The 6,237-nt window shown below is 36.2% G+C and overlaps 1 non-coding gene across 1 annotated transcript; it reads left to right on the forward strand.

The window, feature by feature from the left end:
- Window positions 1–3,168: 3,168 nt before the first annotated feature.
- On the forward strand, window positions 3,169–3,275 carry LOC130850544 (U6 spliceosomal RNA). The gene has a single exon (XR_009052916.1). It is a non-coding gene; the product is annotated as a U6 spliceosomal RNA (small nuclear RNA).
- Window positions 3,276–6,237: the final 2,962 nt, after the last annotated feature.

Consider the following 6,237-nt stretch of genomic DNA (forward strand, 5'->3'; position numbering starts at 1 on the left):
TTGGCCCATTTTTTAATCAGGTTGTTTTTCTGTTGTTGAGTTAGAGCAGTTCTCTTTATAGTCTGGATATTAACCCTTTATCAGATATATAATTTGTAAATATTCTGTCCCATTCTGTGGGTTGCCTTTTTTTTGTTTTTTGTTTGTTTTGTCTTGTTTTGGCAGTGAAGCTTGTGGTATCTTTGTTCCACAACCAGGGATTGAACCCAGGCAGTGAAAGCACGGAATTCACTGGACCACCAGGGAATTCCCTGTAGCTTGCCTTTCACTCTGTTGATTGTGTCCTTTGATGCACAAAAGTTTCCAGTTTTGCTGTAGTTCAGCTTATCTGTTTTCATGTTTGTTCCCTGTGCCTTTGGTGTCATATCCAAAAAATCATTGCCGAATCCAATGTCAAGAAGTTTTGTCCTATTTTTTTAAAGAGTTTTCTACTTAGCGCTTATGTTTAGGTGTTTTATCAGTTTTGAATGAATTTTTTACAGCCCCTGAAGATTTCTGAATAAATGAAGTGATGTGAAATGGTTGTGGGCTAAGGATTTAATAACCAATAATAATCACCCATAGGAGCCTCACGCATGTCCTCAGATTCTGTGTCTCGTGTCCGTCACACTAAAGAGAATCCTTTCTGTAAAAGGGCCTCCATAAACTTGAACAGTGGTTCTCAACCTTGACTGCCCTGGAATTAGATGGAGAAGCTTTAAAAAATAGTGATATCTGGTTTCCACCCCAGAGATTTTTATTTAATTGTTCTGGGTACAGCCTGGGCATTCACTGTTAGTTTTAAAAGCTCCCTGGGTGGTTCTCATATGCAACAAAGGATGAGAACCACTGTGCTAGAGAGATTTCCACCGTTACAAAATTAAGCAGTGGTTCACTGTGTGATGATCACTGTTTATTTGCTTTACTTATTATAGTAAAAGACAGCTTGTAGATTTAAGAAAAGGGGGAAAAAGAGCATGCATCCCAATGTTTCTAATTCAATGTATTGCCTTCCCCAGTATTTAGTGATATTAGAGAGACTCCAACCTCATGGATTTATACATTTTCAAAGAGCTCTTTAGTGATTAACTGCCTATGCTATTATTTTTGTAACTGTATCATATGCCTCTTTGATAAACAGTGGCAATTATTTTCTCTTAAAGGCCTCATATTCTGACTCCATGAAACACACATTCAAAAGGACAAATACTTGCAAGTGAAATATGCTAAAGAACTGTAAATAAACCTAGAATAAAAAATGGAACTCTTTAAATTGCTGAACTGAACATCCAAGCTACAGATAAACACCCCTTATTTTTTTTTAAAGCTACTTAGCTTTGGAAATTTCACTCTTTGTCAATGATATTTTCACCAATTCTGGGAAACAGAAACTAAAATTCGTTGTTAGAGACTGTGGACACAGAGAAGCCTGGAGGGCAGTATGGGGAAATAGAGGCTAAAGGGAGGGATAAGAACAGTGGCGGGTTTTTAAGTCCCAGAATTAAGCCCTGATGACTGAGATACAGAGCAGTGAACAGAACATGCTTAGATCAGGAATTATTTTGATAACAGAACATCATACATGCCTTTCTTTACACCAGATCTTATAGTTTTCACTTTGCAAAATCACAGTTAAGCGGCAGGTGGCAAAATCCCATGGCTATGTAGAATTAGAGGAATGTAAATTAGGTATGCCCAAGAGTCGCCCTTTAAATGTTCCCCGCTGTATTTTACATCAGCAGTTCTCCAACCTTACCGTACATCAGAATCACCTGGCAGGCTTGTTAAACCACAAATTGCTGGGCCCTAACAACCGAAGTTTCTGATCGGTAGGTCTAGGGCAGGGCTGAAGTGCTTCCGTCTCTAACAAGTTCACAGTGGTGCCGATGCTGCTGTGGGAGGGAGGATGCACATGTTGTGAACCACTGTTTTATACTGACCCTTGCTGGGCACAGGTGTTTCCTACTGGTCCTTATTCTTGAGTTTTCAGCACATCTTTGAAACTGATATTTGTATTTGACGGAAGAACTGCTTTTTGAATGCTTTTCTTTGAACATGGTTTCAATCTGATATCTGCTTTTGTTTTTCAACTGAATAAAAAGTCCCACTGGATAACTCCCAGGACTCACATATTTGGATATATGGCTGGGTTCTAATATGAGTTCCTATAATGATTTGTATGGATACATTTGATTTATAAACAACAATTCCTTTTCTAACAACAACAATGGATTTTATTGTCCTGTCACCATTCCAAAATTTGGATGATCAGAGTTTTGAATTACAGGAGTGGGAATTAAGGTAGGAAATGAGGGCTGGTGGCACAGAAGGTCCTATGGTCTGAATGTGTCCCTCCAGAATTCATACGTTGAAACCTAATCCCCAGTGTGATGGTGTTAGAAGGTGGAGCCTTTGAGAGATGATTACATCATGAGGGTGAAGCCCACGTGAATGGGGTTAGCACTCTTATGAAAAAGGCCCGGGAGAGCTCTCATGCCTCCTCTACCATGTGAAGATGTGATGAGAAGTCTGCGACCCAGAAGAAGCCCCTCACCCCACCATGCCAGCACCCTGATCTCAGACTTGCAGCCTCCGGAACTGTAAGAAATAGATTTCTGTTGTTTTAAGCCCCTCAGTCTGTGGTTATTTTGTTTTAGCAGCCTGAATGGACTGAGACAGAGGGAGGCAGATTTTATTAGAATAACCTGTGGATTTCAATTATTCATGCAATTTCATTCTATGAATAATCAAGAGTTCACTGTGGTTATAATTTTCTGTTGAAATTTTCTTTTGAAAAGCTCCACATAGCAGTTTAATTATAATCTCTCTCTGCCTACTCAGAGAAAGCTCTTGAAACTGGCTGTAGGTTTCCTAAGTATCTGTTTAGTGTCATTTGGTTGCCTAGAACTGAGGATAAAACATCCAGTGTAAAATGTATGTAGTAGGGCATGAAGAGAATGCAATTTGTGAGAAATCTAAAAGATAAACGGTAAGCACTCCTAAGACTATAACAGTAGACAAACTAAAGAACAAGAGGAGGAGATGACTTGGAAAATGCTAGTTTTTCACCTCTATTTTTAAAAACGTTATTACTGACCAGTTAGAATGGGTAACTCCTGTGAAGAGAGGAGAAAAAAAAACACGCTCAGATGTCATGAAAGCTTGAAGAATATGTTAAACAAAAGACTGGTGCTCACTTCAGCAGCGCATATACTAAAATTGAAACAATTCAGAGAAGATTAGCATGGCCCCTGTGCAAGGATGACGTGCAAATTTGTGAAGCGTTCCATATTTTTTCAGGAAGAGAAAGACATACCATGTGATATCACTTATATATGGAATCTAAAATATGACACAAATGAACTTATTTGTGAAACAGAAACAGACTTGCAGACACAGAGAACAGACTTGTGGTTGCCAAGAGGGGGAGGAGTGGGGGAGGGATGAATTGGGAGTTTGGGATTAGCAGATGCAAACTATTATATTGTATATAGAATGGATAAAAACAAGGTCCTACTGCATAGCACAGGGAACTATATTCAATATACTGTGATAAACCATGATGGTAAAGAATATGAAAAAGAATGTCTATATATGTATAACCGAATCACTTTGCTATGCATCAGAAACTAACACAAAATTGTAAATCAACTATATTTCAATTAAAAATCAATAATAACAAAAGACAGGACCAATTCATATCAGCAGGGAGCCTTTAAAAAATATTCATGGACCCAAGAGTCATCGTCCCTCAATGAGAAAGAGAGGACAGGACTTCGTGGCTGTCACAGAAGAACTGTGACCGTAAAACAATGAGATATTTCACAAATCACACATAAAACCAATCTTATCAGTTTAGAGATTTACATGTATCCAGTCCAGGGCATGGAGATAGTACCACATATGTAGCTGGACATTCCTGGTCTATATGAATTCCTGCAAAGCTGTTTGGTTTTTACTCATTTTTCATCCAGCTGGACTATCTTTCATTCCTTGTATGTAGCTCTCTAGCTCCATGTCATTGTTGATATCCTTTTCTATAGGAGATGTTTTCTTTACCAATCTTGACCTATTGAAAATCTAAAAGCTCCATCAAATCTTTGGTCAAATACCATTCTTTTAAATTAAAAAAAATTGAGGTATAACTGATATATAACATTATGTTAGTTTCAGATATGCAGCATAATGATTCAATATTTGTATGTATCATGAAATAACCACAAATGTATAGTTAACATTCATCACCATATGTAGTTACAAAACTTTTCTTGTGATGAGAACTTTTAAGACCTACTCTCTCAACAACTTTCAAATATGCCATACAGTATTGTTGAATATAGTCACCATGCTGTACATTATATCCCCAGGACTTATTTATTTTATAAGTGGGAGTTTGTACCTTTTGACCCCTTTCACCCTTTTCTCCCACCCATGACCCTTGTCTCTGGCAACTACCAATCTATTTGCTCTATCTATGAGCTTGGGATTTTTTTGTTTTTGTTTTATATATTCCACATATAAGTGAGAATCATGCAGTATTTATCTTTCTTTGACTTATTTCTCTTAGCATAATGTCCTCAAGATACATTCATGTTGTTGCAATTAGCAAAACTTCATTTTTTATTGCTGAATAATATTTCTATATATATATATACACACACACCACATTTTTTTAATCCATTCATTCACTGATGGACACTTAGGTTATTTCTATGTCTTGGCTCTTGTAAATAATGCTGCAGTGAAGATGGGAGTGCATATATCTTTGAGTTACTGTTTTCATTTTCTTTAGATAAATACCTAGAAGCAGAATTGCTGGATTACATGGTAGTTCTATTTTTAATCTTTTTTAAGAAACTCCATACTGTTTTCTATATTGGTTCAACCAATTTACATTCCAACCAACAGTGCTCAAGGGTTTGCTTTTCTCCAAATCCTCTCCAACACTTATTATTTCTTGTCTGTTGATAGCCATTCTAACAGGCGTGAGGTGATAACTCGTGGTTTTGATTTGCATTTCTCTGATGATGAGTGATGTTGAGCATCTTTTCATATACCTGTTGGATATTTGTAGGTCTTCTTTGGAAAAATATCTATTCAGATCCTTTGCCCATTTTAAAAATCAGGTTTTCTTTTTTCTTTTGCTATTGAGTGGTATGAGTTCTTTATATATTTTAGATATTAACCTTTATCAGATATATATTTACAAGTATTTTCTCACATTTGGTAGGTTGCCTTTTCATTTTATTGATGGTTGTCTTTGCTATGCAGAAGCTTTTTAGTTTGATGTAGTCCTACTTGTTTATTTTTGCTTTTGTAGCCTTTGATTTTGGTGTCAAATCTACAAAATCATTGCCAAGACTGATGCCAAAGAGCTTAATGTCTATGTTTACTTCTAGGGGTTTTATAGTTTCAGGTCTTACATTCAAGTCTTTGATTCATTTTCATTTGCTCCATTTTCATGTATGGTGTAAGATAGTGGTCCAGTTTCATTCTTTTGCATGTGGCTGTCCACTTTTCCAACACCATTTGTTGAAGAGACTGTCCTTTACCCATTGTATATTTTTGGCTTCTTTGTGATAAATTAATTGAAGAGATATGTGTGGGTTTTCTCTGGGGCCTCTGTTCCATTGATCTATGTGGTCTGTTTTTATGCTAGTACCATATTGTTTTCATTACTGTAGCTTTGTAATATATTTTGAAAACAGGTAGTGTGATGCTTCCAGCTTTGTTCTTCTTCCTCAAGTTTGCTTTGTTCAGGATTTTTTGTGATTTTATTTGAATTTAAGGATTATGCAACAGATTTTTATATATCGATTTTATATCCTAAAACTTTACTGTATTTATTCAACAGTTTTTTGGTGGGGTCTTGAGGATTTTTTATGTATATAGTATGTCATCTGCAGATAGTGACGGTTTTACTTCTTCCTTTCCAATTTGGATGCTTTTTATTTTTCTTGCCTAATTCCTCTGGCTAGAACTTCCAATACTAAGTTGAATAAAAGTTGTGAGAGTGGGCATCCTTGTCTTGTTCCTGATCTTAAAGAAAAGCTGTCAGCTTTTTACCATTAAGTATCACATTATCTGTGGGCTTGTCTTATATGGCCTTTATTATGTTGAGGAATTCTTCCTTCTGTACCCACTTTGTTGAGAGTTTTTATCATAAATGAATGTTGAATTTTGTCAAATGCTTTTTCTGCATCTATTGAGATGATTATAAGATTTTTATTCTTCATTTTATTAATGTGGTATATCACA

The sequence above is a fragment of the Hippopotamus amphibius genome, chromosome 3, assembly GCF_030028045.1.
Source record: "Hippopotamus amphibius kiboko isolate mHipAmp2 chromosome 3, mHipAmp2.hap2, whole genome shotgun sequence".
NCBI classification, from domain to species: domain Eukaryota; kingdom Metazoa; phylum Chordata; class Mammalia; order Artiodactyla; family Hippopotamidae; genus Hippopotamus; species Hippopotamus amphibius.